Raw genomic sequence first — 13,840 nt, 5'->3', positions numbered from 1 at the left:
ATTCTCTGTCCACTAGGTCAAACTCTTTAAAAAAAGAGTTCCCCCCACCCACCCAAAAAAAAAAAAAAAAAAGAGTTTCCCCTTTTGTTTTAAAATAAGATCTCCCTTGGGGCACCTGGGTGGCTCAGTGGTTGAGCGTCTACCTTTGGCTCAGGTCATGATCCTGGGGTCCTGGGATCAAGTCCTGCATCAAGCTCCCCACGGGGAGCCTGCTTCTCCCTCTGCCTATGTCTCTGTCTCTGTGTGTTACTCATGAATAAATGAATAAAATCTAAACAAATAAAGTAATAAGATCTCCCTTAAAATTCATTCATAAAGGCATAGACAAAAAATGTAATATATTGAATATGTTTGAAAGTTGTTCCAATCTATGTTTTCTTCCCTTAAATCTATATTGTCATCAATTCTTGCTGATTTTTGCTTCTTTTTATATACTCAAGTTATTTTTTTTCCCTTCTGCAAAGTCACAATCTTGTCTTGGTTTTCACCTCTGAATGCCTGTCTGAAGCACAATGAAAATCAGTGCTGTAACATCTACTCTGAAGATTCTCCTGCATCAACCAAAAAGGTTGATACTACTTCTCTATTGCTACTGTCCGATTTAATCTTTGCAGGAAATAGGGAGGCTGGGTCAAGTTCAAGAAATAATAGAGAAGTTAATTGATAAGACTTGGTCATGAACTGTGCTCAGGTGGAGCAGAGATGATAAAGAGTAATTCGGTGCTGGCTTGCAGATCTACAAAATGGGTAGGTGAATGTATGTGTGATTTGGCAAGATGGAGGAGCCAGCACAGATTGGGGTAGGTAGGCAAGGGGATGGGTGTTGATTTCAGTTTCAGATATAATGAATGAAAGGGGTCCATGAGTTATTCATGGCCGGTGGACAACTGGAGATGTGTATGAAGAAATATGAGTCTCAAGCTCAGAAGAAACATTTGGAGTTAGAAATGATATTTTGAGCTTTGCACAGTGGCAGTATCATAGCCAAAGAGGTTTATCTGAGGCACGATTATTGCTAATAGAAATGATATTTTGGGGGGAAAAAGGAAATATTTTAGGAAGCCATCAAGATATACTTGGGGCATTAAAAACATAGATTGAAGGGTGCCTGAGTGGCTCAATCAGTTAAGCATCTGATTCTTGATTGCAGCTCAGGTCATGATCTCAGGATTGTGAGATCAAGCCCAGCATCAGATTCCATGCTGAGCAGTGGCACCTACTTAAGATCCCTCTCATCCTCTGCCTCAGCCCTTCCCACTCTCTCTGTCTCTCCCTGTATTAAAAATAATAATAATAATAATAATAATAATAAGCAAACAAAAAATAAACAAAAACAAAAAAACATAAATTGAAAGACATACTTAGAGAGAGAGTAGAGTAAAAATATTAAAAAGTGAGATCATGAGTAGTGTCCACATATTTTAACATGTATGCATATAACAACTATTTCAGAAGCTCCCAATATAAAGGTCTATATTTGTCTTTAAATCACTGGGCAGGTGTATATTTTTAACTAACCTATTTTAACTTAGAGCTGGGGAGAGTAAATATATTTTTTCTCCTTTACTCTACTCCAGTATATACAGTGCTGAAGAAAGCACATGGTAGATGTTTTAAAAAATGTTGTTGGACAGTGTTAAACATCATTTCAGCTTTCAGAATCCAGTGTAGGTGGTAAACAGAGATGACCTCAATGCAGAAAATGCAATAAAAGACAGGACGGGGTTGGAAATCAATGTCTCCATTTGTAAAGAGAGAGAAAAAAAGGATGAACCAGACATTATTAGCATGATATATAAGCACTGCATAGTCCCATTTATATCACTTGTATTAAGGATAAATTGCCTGAATAAATTCTATTATTCTAAGAAATAGCACAAATAACAAGCTGACAGCATCAGGAAAAAAATGAAAATAATAATGTTGATATTGCTAGAATTGTATGTTATTTCTCTATTTCCAGTTTCATGGATCTACTTAGGCAATAATTCAAATCTGAGGGTAGGTTTAGTTTTTAAAGTCACATCCATGGATCCAAAATGAAATCTTTCAGAATAGAAAGCTAATTATTTGTTATTAATAACAGCCTGGACTTATTGCATTCTGTATTCCATGCTACATGTTAAATGCTTTCCATAAATTATTTGACACACACACACAAAAAAAACTGAAAGATAGGCATCATCATGCTGATTTTATAGGTTATGGAATCAAGGCCACATTAGGTCATTTACTCAAAATAACACAGCTAGTAACTTAGAAGAGGCAAAAATCTAACATGTGGCTTCCTCTAGTACAGTGGTAGTGAAGTATGAGCTTTGGAATCCAGGGTGCAAATTCCTGATCTTTTCCTTACACAGCTATGTTACCTTACACAGCTTAGTCAATTTTTCTGAGTCAGTTTCCTCATCTGAAGAAGGGCACAATAATGCCTACTTCACAGAGCTGTTTGGAGTATTAAGTGAGAATGTATGCAAAGCATTTGGTACAGTGCCAGGGCCAAATAAGTGCTCAACAAATGGTAGCTAGTGACTAAGAGAAAACAGATGGGACAGTTGAGAGAGGTCAGAACCTTGGACAGCAACTTCACTTAGGTAAGCACAAGGAGGCATTGAAAAGGCAAAACAAACAACAAAAGCCCACCTAAGCAAAGAAGTGGGAATCCCCTCCAGCGAATGAATGGAGGACAGAGCTTTGGGAAGAAAGAAACAATTAGCAATGTCACACCAGATAGGATAAAAAAGAAAACATTTCAAATTGCTCAAAGGAATGGGTAGTTTTAGTGTTAAGAGTCAGTAACTCCCAGTTAGTGGCTGGTTAAAGGCTGAATCCAATTCAAAATGTTTTAACACTATGTTAAAGTCACTGCTCAATGTTTCACCTGCCTTAACATGTTCCTGTTCTTCCTCTTCCTCCTCCTTTTTCTTCTTTTGAGGTAGTCCCTGCTACTATTCTTGCTTTTCAAAAGATAAGACTGAGGTTCTCTGGATGAAGTGACTTGCTGCTCTAGGTCACTAAACTAGTAAATAGTGATATCTGTCTTCCCTCCTGATCTTATGTAGCCCCTCTTCCTAGGGTCCATTTCTTATTACCCTTCCGATCTTTTTTTAAGAGTATGAACATGGGTCTGTGTCAAAATTCTTTTTTTTTAATTTTTATTTATTTATGATAGTCACAGAGAGAGAGAGAGAGAGAGAGAGAGAGAGAGAGGCAGAGACATAGGCAGAGGGAGAAGCAGGCTCCATGCACCGGGAACCCGATATGGGATTCGATCCCGGGTCTCCAGGATCGCGCCCTGAGCCAAAGGCAGGCGCCAAACCGCTGCGCCACCCAGGGATCCCCTGTGTCAAAATTCTTAACTCTTAGGAAGAGATCATCTGATTGGCCAACCTCATTCATGTCTTCCTCAGTCAAATCAGCTGTTGCCAACGAGGGGATCTTCAACCTATTGAGAGACCTGCTGAAGCCACAATTAAACAGCATCCAGGGAGTTGAGGAAGAGGAATGGGATGATGCCATTTAGATGACAACCATAAAGTGGGGCATGGTTAATATATTCTACCATAATATAGTTCCTGTGATGCAGTGCTATGTGCCACCCCTAAATTCTCAAGTGTGACTCATAGTCCAATGATGAGGTTTTCTAAGAAGAGGTAAGAAGATGGGGGGGTGGACAGACTGCCTCACCAACAGGACTCATTAGCATTGAAATCATTAAATCCATTAGAGAATATTAAAGATGAATGTTAAGAAGGTAAATTAAAAAAATGGCTTTGATTTTACATTTCCTCATAGAACAAATATAAACATTCCAAATATTTTACACCATCAGATAAATGGAATGTTTCCTAGATACCAGTTTCAATGCACCATGTTAAGACCTTTAATTCAATTTGAGCAGGAAATATTGTTTAAAGATTGTTGGTCTCTTATGAGATATTAGCCTTAGTCCTGCATCTTATGAGATCGAATCCAATGAAAATATTTTCTATTAGCAATGCTCACTCAAATATTTTAATCCATCAGCCTCTGTGCTAAGCAATTCCTATGTATAATCAAAGTTAATCATTCTGGCAACCTTATGAGAAAGGTATTATTATGATTCCTGATTTATATATTACAAAACAGAGGCAGAGAGTCTACAGAACATATCCAGAGTTACATGATAGAGTTAGTACATGACACAGTCACGATATGAATTTGGTTCTCCATCACTATGTCTCTGTGATTTGGGTACCAGAGAATTTCTATTATCAAATATAAGGAAGGGTTTAATAACAGTCCTCATTAAACATACCAGTTAAGGGATAGGTAAAAGTATGTGTGAGTATGTATGTGTGTATGAGAGAGAGAAAGAGAGAGGAAGAGAGAGAAGGAAAGACAGAGACAAAAGGAGAGAGAAGAAAGAAATGAGAGAGGAGGAAGAACTAAAATAAAGACAAGAGAGATGAAACTAGAACTAAGAATGATATCACTCATCTTACTGGCTATTACTCCAGAGGACAAAATGCCAAGCCCATCTCCAGTCCACCATAATTTTGATAAGTACACACCATCCCATAGTTAACAGAGTAGAATGTTTTCCCAACATCCAAAGGCTGGTCCTGAGAAGTGTTCTGGGAAAATCTTATTGTATTACTAGAAAGGACATCTTCTAACCTAAACTGCAGTGGAGAAGGAAACACAGAGGCTGAGTGATTGCTATGGGGGAGGGAATAGGGTGCAATATGGAATTCTTCTGGGCTAAAAAACAAGCTCAGAAGTCATCTAAATGGCATCATCCCATGCCTCTTCCTCAACTCTCTGGATGCTGTTTAATGCCATTTAGTCTCAAAAATCATTTACAGAATTCCAAGTCTGAGACTAATTCCTTTGTTATTATGTCAGCTTAGTGGTGGCTTAATTATAAAAGATGATTCTTCTCTCCTCAAATCACGATCTTTCTGTTAGGAGGTTATATTGATCTAGTGGAAAATTCTCAGAACCAGGAGTCAAGATATCTGCATTCCAGGAAAAGCTCTGTCATGAATTTCCATAAGAACCTTAGTTAATCATGAAAACTATCTGGCAGGAGTTTCCACTTTGTTAAACAAAAACATCTTTTAAAACTAAAGCACTGTAAAAGGCATCAGAAATTGCATTTTGAACCATGCAAAATAGTACAGATGATTCAGGTTCTCTTACCCATATTTCTAGCAACTACATACTTTTCTATACAATATTAGTTTTTCCCCCTATCCAATAAAGTATGCATTATATGGTACATTCATGACTTTAAAAATATATGGCAATCATAAAGTGGGGCATGGTTAATATCTTCTACCATAATATACTTCCTGTGATGCAGTGTTATGTGCCACCCCTAAATTCTCAAGAGTGACTCATAGTCCAAATCTGGCCTCACTTGCCATTGAAAGTAAATGCCATCTCTTCCCCTCCTCCAGTAACAATTTCCACTGCAATAGAAAACTCGAAACAGTAGGTTATCATAATTACAGGCACCATGGTAGCAAGAGGACAACATTAACAGCCAATTAGCAAGATATTTTCAGGTAAGGCTCCACTTGAAAATCCTGCCCTAGCCTGATATCCAAGCTCACCAATGGAGGTGACTCCAGTTTAACTCATGCTTGTATCAGATGAGAAAACACAGGCACATTATTCAATCCAACCAAGCTGTCTGTTTAAAAGATGCTTCGGGACTGATTAATGACAGAAAGCAAAGAGGAACTGCTCAGACCTTGGCTGTCAAGGTCAAATGCACAAGCAGACAGAACCAGGAAAGCCAGAGATATTGCCTGATCTGGATTTAGGCTGCTGGCCTCAAGTTTTGGCTGGAGCCACTAGTGTGTTGTCATTCCCTCTGGCTTCTAGTCATACCACACACAAGATGGAGAGGCATATGGCGCCTTCTCCCGACTCCGTGTACATGTGGGCTCTAATTTAAGCTTTAAACCTTTTAGAATCCTTGCCAGCAAGATAAAATATATAAGCCATGATATTCTGAGCACCATATTTTGTGCAATATGCCTTATGGCACATGGTTGAATAATTTTGAGGGTAGGACCAACAGCAACTAAGTCAAGGCATATCTTTGGTAGGGGAACTTGACAGGCATGTGTGTCCCCCAAAAGGAAAGCAAAATGGCAGATTAATGTTATTAATAATAATAATAATAATAATAATAATAAAGCCACCACCAGGTGGCTCAGCAGTTGAGTGTCTGCCTTTGGCTCAGGGCGTGATCCTGGAGTCCCGGGATTGAGTCCTACATCAGGCTTCCTGCATGGAGCCTGCTTCTCCCTCTGCCTATGTCTCTGCCTCTCTCTCTGTGTCTCTCATGAATAAATAAATAAAATCTTTAAAAATAATAATAATAGGGCAGCCCCGGTGGTGCAGCGGTTTAGCGCCACCTGCAGCCCGGGGTGTGATCCTGGAGACCCAGGATCGAGTCCCACATCGGGCTTCCTGCATGGAGCCTGCTTCTCCCTCTGCCTGTGTCTCTGCCTCTCTCTTCGCTCTCTCTGAATGAATAAATAAATAAATCTTTAAATAATAATAATAATAATAATAATACCACCACCGACCACTCATCGAGTGCTTATATGTTACTGGCACAGTGCTGACAGCTTTACATAGATTTTTCTCATCTAAATTTCATAGCAACCCTACGGGGTAAGTCCTTTTATTAGCCTAAATTTTTGAAAGAAGCAACAAAGGCTCAAAAAATTAAAGCATTTGTTCCAGGTCTTGTGGTCAGGTGCACAGAGCCAGGATTCAAACACAAGCACCAGGACTCCAGGGCCTGCAAACCTAATGCTACAGTAAATGGTTGATCCCATAAACTGTGTAGTATCTACAATGCAGGTGTTATATGGTTACAATATATACACTGAATAGTAGTGCTCTTCAGTGTTCATTTGGGTACTAGCTTTGTGAACTCAAGGTCACAAAACTGAGACATCGAAGCAAAGTTGATTCATTCAAATGACTGTCCTTTGTGCATTCATTTACTCAAACACTTATTCAACATTTACAGAATTTGAAGAACAGGAGTATTCATCCAGGACTTTAAAAACACATATTTTGGGCCTGGGGTATAAAAAAATACCAGATCCATACACTAGACTTGCTGTTATGGTTTTAACTTCCTCCTTTGAGATTGAGCAAAAAAATAATAAAAGTATACACATACACACATACACATATAGCAACTCACAAAATATTTCCCTCTTTCATTTCACAGGAAAAAAAGGAGTGTGGTATATTATCAGTTTACTGGTGGAATGTATGAACTCTAGGAGTGAGATTTTCTTTACAACAACTAGAGAGACAAAATCCTGGGGAACAGGGAATGGAGCTTCCAATAAATGCAACACACGGGGGTGCCTGGCTGGTTCAGTTGGTAGAGCATGTGACTCTTGATTTCAGGGTTGTGAGTTAGAGCCGCACATTGGGTGTAGAGATTACTTTTGTAAGATTAAAAAATTTTCAAAAAAAAATTGCAACACACCATCCTCTGTGGCCCATGTCTATTGGTACGAGGTCATGGCTTACAATGCTCCCAACAACTGGAGCAGGGAGGACAACCCCATATCTATGCTTTTAAGGGCTCTGATACCTAGGCCACCTCCCAAGCCTTCTGCAAGTACAGTGGGTGCAGGTAGATTGATGGCCCCAGAGTCCTGGGTATAAGGTCAGAAGAACCACCAGAACCACCACACGCCTTTCTTTTTGCTTTATCCCTCTTCCTTGGGGTCCAAACACACCCTTCTGCTGGTGAGGAGAGCACGGATAGTTTAGAAGTGGTTGAGTGAATTGACTGTGTCAATTATAGTTTCCCTGTGGGCAATTCTAAAATAAACGATGGAGGGAGAGCAGAGAACACTCAGCTAAGGCAAGGATTCCTCCAAGTGTGGTCTTGCCACAGGGGCATCAGAACACAGTGAGGAAATGATTATTAAACGCTCAAGTTCCTGAGCCCCACATAGACTCTTGGGCCAGAACAAAGTAATGTGGGGGCCTGAGCACATGCATTTGAGCACATGCAAAAAGTGGTTTGTTTGCACATGAACATATGAGCATACCTAGCTAATGGGTGAGCATAATGCTTCTGAAAAAGCTAAGTCACAATTACTCTAAGCAACCAAAGACTTCTCTGCAACTGATGGAGTGGGCAAGACTGCATGAACAACTGAGAAGTTTATTTTGAGTTGGCAGGATTAGATACTTGTGAACAAGCACATGAGATACTTTTCAATGCATGGTTTCCTGATGCAGATGAGAAAGCCCCATTTTGAGTCTCTTTGTAGGCACTGTGTATCCACCTGTGCTAACAGCTTCATCCCGAACGCTTGTTATATTTGGTTTTATAACATTTGCTATGAAAGCATTCATTATAATATCCATCTGACAGCTGTTGGTAAACAAAACAATTGCATGACAACAGATGGGAAATGGAACCATTCGTTGGTGCAGAGTGTCACAGGTAGTTTTCGGAGGTCATCGAAAACCACACAGAACATGGAAGACTCTTAGTATGTGCGCCAAGGTCCATGGTGGGTTAGATAAATAAATGTGTTGAAATGTTTCAGGATTGACTAGCTTGGTTTCACATTGTGCTTGGGGTCTCATTTGGTTTGGGTTCACCAAATTTCCTCTCAATCTCTTTTATTCCAGATCCCTTAGGAAAAGAAAATCAAATTGCTCTCTTGGCCCAAATAATATTTTGGCGGTATGAAATGTATATATTTGGCAAAAAAAAAAAAAAAGTGAACTGTTATGTGCTTCAAGTCTCCGTATTAGGAAAGTCTACATTTTGATTTGCATTTAAAGATAAGAACAATGAAGGCACACTATAATATATCCCTTATGTATACTTTTCCTCTACTTCATGTAGGGTAATCTCATTACTCCCAAGATTTCTTTGTTTACAGCTTTTTAGTTTTTAATTTAGTTACTAAAGTTGATAGCACTCTGGTAGCTGGGAAACAAGGAGTTAGCAGAAAATATAAGCAGGGATGAAATATATTGATCTTTATTTTTTTTTCCTCACAGCTGAAGGTTTTTGGGATCATACACTTCTATTCTTTGTCTGAAATAGACAATAACATCAGGGAAAGAATTGCCAGCCAGGTTTATAAAGACCGTATTTTGTGTTTAGCCATCTTTTTTTGTTAAAACAAAATCAATAGTGGCAGATACATTTCTCCTCAAACCTTTAATTGTTTCTTGGTCTTAGGGAGGAAAAACTTTTTTTCTCATGGTAGAAAATTAGACAAATAGAGAGAAGCATAAAAAATAAATCGCCCACCATCTGCATTCTTGAGATAACCACTGTTAATGTTTTGGTGTATTTCATTCCAGATGTGTGTTTGTGAGTATGTGTGAGATACAAGTATATATATATATATATATATATATATATATATATACACACACACACACACACACACACACACGTGTGTGTGTGCGCGTATTATAAGCACATATGTGTTAGAAGATTTTTTACGGCATAATGAGAATAGTTCAAATTCAACACACACACACACAGCCCTAAATATTAGTAACATTTAAGAAGTACCGGATTCTAGGAGGGAAGCTGACTTCCATGTGCCAAACAGTTTAACATCTAGACTTCTCCTTCCCATGCCCCTTCCACTGTTGCCCACTTTGCCTTTGCCATCATACCCACAGCAGTCACCGAGCAGGGTATACTTTACTTCCTAAGTAGGAATTAAACCCACATATTCTCTCAGTTCCCACTGGCATCACCTGTGCCCTGATCTCTAGCCTGGATTCATAGAAACATCTCCTAACATTCATAGAAACATCTCCATAGTACACTTAGTTCCCACTTGGTCTCTTCCAATCTGTTTTCCACAATGCAGCAGAGGGATCTTACAGTGCACATGGGATCAAGTTATCCCTCTGTTGACAGTTATTCCCAAGGTTCCCACCATTTAGATGGTGGAGGATATGTTGGGCAGTGTGACTGGTGTCTTTACTTTCTCTGCCTCCACCTCTTTCATGCCCATAAGTGCTCTTGTCCAGCATCTCTCCTTGCTCTGGGCCTCTGCTCAAGCCAGCACCTTAGCCCATGCCCCTGTTCTACTCTTCCTTCCTCCTTGTACTGCCCAAACCAACTCTTCTCTTCACTAAAACTCCAACTCCCATCCTGAGTTACTTCCTCAGGGAGGTAGAATGCTTTTCTGGACTCCTTTAGGTAGCCCCATGGCATCCTATATTTTCCCCATCCAGGCATTCAGAGCAAAACATGAGAATGGCTTTTTAATTGTGTATCTATTAGAAAAGGGTTTCTCTGATGTACCACTGCCTCTAGCTGGTGCACAAAAATGGATGCTCAAAAATATGCCAAGAAGATATTAAGTCAATATAGCTCATTTGTGTTACCTAATAAATGAGGCAGTAGAGCTGCAAAAACATCCAATGATCCAAGGGCTAGCTCAGATTGTGAATCATTTCAGTATTGGAGGGAAGATTAGATTTCCCCAACTCAGGGCCTGCTGCACACCAGCGCAGCGCTAGCCCTACTTTTGTTGGGATATTGTGCTGTAACCCAAAATCAAGCACTCGGAAAACTGACCTACTCCACCATCTTCCTTTCACTCCTCATTGGCACCAAAAGTACCAAGGTCATGGCCCCATTCTCCAGACCAGGTCAGCATCATCTCCAGATGCAGCCATCACTATGTCAGCTTCCAGTCAGCTTCCAGCACACTTCCTGACTTCAGTATCTCCTCTCACTGATTCATAACCCATCCAAATGTAGCTGATGACATGGTCTACAACAAGCCTCATTCCTCCAAGCTCCAGTTCTGCTCCTGGACTTCACAATCCTCTACTCACACCCTCCACCAAAATCTTCTCCACTCTCAGTATCTCTTTGTGCAGTCTTCTCTTTAACCAAGTAAGTCTCTTTACACCCCCTATGAATGATGGCTTTGTTCTTGTATCCATGCGCCTCTGCAGGTAACAGCCCCTGTCTCTAGATTTCTGACAACTCATAACCTCTCCTTCTTCAAACTCAGTCCAAATTCCTTTGTGTCAATAAATTATCCCCTAACATCACACTCTAATCCCGAGCTACCACTCAATGTATTTTTGAATGAATTAATCTATGAAAGAGTAGATTTTAGACCTGCCATGACAAACTGATAAACGATTAAAATCATAAAAGCATTTCACCACATTTGGTTTCTAAGGCATTATTCTATCCTGTCTATAAGATCTCAGCCAAAATGAGCGCATATAAAGACATGATCATGTCAGAACAAATATTTTTCACATCCCCCGGGAGATTCTCCTCCTTCCACTGCAAGAAGCAAATATCCGAGGAAGACAGAGAAATAATAATGCCAGAGCAATACAAGATCGACTACAAGTCACAGTTATTTAGGCCAGAAAGAAGATGTGGGTCTGCCTGCCTATAGCTCTGAGGAAGATAACACATCCTGTCACCCTTCTCTGAAAGGCACGTGTCTTCCCTATTGTTTAGGATATCAAGGTAAGAAGACCCAAACCTCCTCCTGCCCCCTACGTGCATGTTCACTAGCCACACCAGTATCAGATGTTTTTAAAGATTACAGGATTCCCATGAAATTACAATGCATTAAAATAAAACACAGCCACAGTGTGTTTTAAAATAAAGCAAGTTCACAATCTGTCTACAACTTTTATTTCTTATAAAAAGTAGGCACGAACAATTTGAACCCATACATTTATTGGGGTGAGATATCATATTCTATTTAGACAATTATGAGGAATTTGTAACATGTTCAGTGTAAGTTGGCAATCAAGCCGATCTTCTTCCAAGCCCCTGTTTGCAAACACAATACTGTTTGGTCGAGAACTAGGATACAGAAAGAGGCAGGCTGCAGACAGTGAAGCAAGGCTCTGGTTTGAGTTCTGCTATTGAATACTCGAGTGGCCTTAACCTCTCTGAACTTCAGTTTCTTCATTGTAAAATGGAGATAATCAGCTTATTGTCAGTATTGAATGCCTTGTGACAGGATAATATCACCCAGAAGGTAGGCAGGAGGGAAGCCTCGTTAGAATGAATTCAAGAGAGAATAGAAGGAGAAAAAAATGATAGCAAATATAGACACGTTTTATTTTGGAGTTTTGTGCAAAGGAGATCAGAGAAACAGGGTGGCAGATGGAGGGGAAGTGGAGTCACAGGGGATATATATTTTTTTAATGTTGCATATATTATGACATGTGCACATGGTGATGGGTGTGATCTTGTCCTGTCTAAAGGCATCAAATATCATCTATAAGATGGAGAGTCCTAAATCTGCATCTCCATGCCAAACCTTTTCCTTGTTCTCCAGACTCAAAGAACTGTTTCCTTGACATCTTCCCTTGGAAATCCAATCAGGGTCTCATGTTGAGTATTTCCAAACATGAACTCCCAATTCCTTCCCCTTCTTAAACTCACTCCCTCTCCTTCCCTCTTTTCCTCCCTGAAAATCTGCTCCTCTTGCAAATCCATCTTGGAAATAAATAGTGCATCCATTTCCAAATTATCAGGATAAAATACCTGAAGAAACCACTGATTCCTCTCTCTTTTGCACATCCCACAGTTCCCTATTTAAACATGCTGTATCTGCTTCTGAAATATATGCAAACTCTGGCCATTTCTCACACTTGCATTGCCATCCTGGTCGTTCCTCATCTGGATGATTATAATAATACTCCCTACCCCCTACACTGGACTCCCTGCTTCTACCTTGCTCCACATGTATTCTCCACCCAAGAGCTGGAGTATCCCTGTAAAATCATATCGTGCTGTCCCTCTGGTCAACATCCTCCAATGGCTTCCTGCCTTGCTCAAAGCAAAACTCTAGGTTCATACCATGACCTTCAAAGCTCTACATGGTCTAGCCTCCTGTGAACTCTCTGACGTCATACAGTACCACTTTTGTGTCTCTCATTTCCTCACTCAGTCATACCAAACTCTTTGCTGTGAACACAACAAGCAATATCCAGCCAAATGTCTTTGCACTGGCTGTAACTTTTGTCTGGTCCTCCTCCCAGATATCCACATGGTGTTCTTTCTCACTATTTCCAGGTTTCTATTCAAATGTCACATCTCAGAAATACATTCCCAGACACACACCCTCATATAAAATAAAATTCCGGGACGCCTGGGTGGCTCAGCAGTTGAACGTCTGCCTTCAGCTCAGGTCGTGATACTGGCATCCTGAGATCGAGTTCCAAATCAGGGGTCCCCGCAGGGAGCCTGCTTCTCCCTCCGCCTATATTTCAGCCTCTCTGTGTGTCTCTCATGAATAAATAAAATATCGAAATGAAATAAAATAAAATAGAATCCCACCCAATCAATCACACTCTATTCTCCTTACATTGTTTTGTTTTTCTTCATGGCAATGGTATTATGTGTCATTGGTTTATATGTATAAATCTGTGTTCCCAATGCTCTCCCCTTCCCTAGTATACCATAAGTTTCTTGAGGGAAAGAACTTTGGTTTTGGTTTTGGTTTTTCACAATACATCTTTAATTTGTAAAAGATTGCCAGGAATTTAGTGAGTGCTCATCAATATTTTCAGTGAATTAATATATATATAATCTGACACTTCTGAGTTTCCTTTTGTCCTCCATCCTTCACTAATAAATTAGTATAAACAAATTGCAATGAAATATTATATTACATGGCTAATACAACTATGTTATGAGGTTCATTCAAATATTTTTTAGAATTATATTTTTCACAAGTTAAATATTTTCATTAAAAAAGAATTATATAAAAATAGGGCTTCACTATATGCACATGGTTCAGTCAGCAGCATAAAAGAAATA

General features: G+C 39.6%; 1 pseudogene; it reads left to right on the top strand.

Moving 5' to 3' along the window:
* The first annotated feature begins 958 nt into the window (after positions 1-958).
* Positions 959-1,035, top strand: LOC129520385 (U4 spliceosomal RNA; annotated as a pseudogene).
* Positions 1,036-13,840: the final 12,805 nt, after the last annotated feature.

This window comes from Nyctereutes procyonoides, unplaced genomic scaffold (genome assembly GCF_905146905.1).
Source record: "Nyctereutes procyonoides isolate TBG_1078 unplaced genomic scaffold, NYPRO_anot_genome, whole genome shotgun sequence".
NCBI lineage: Eukaryota > Metazoa > Chordata > Mammalia > Carnivora > Canidae > Nyctereutes > Nyctereutes procyonoides.
This window is presented reverse-complemented; position numbering and strand designations above follow the sequence as displayed.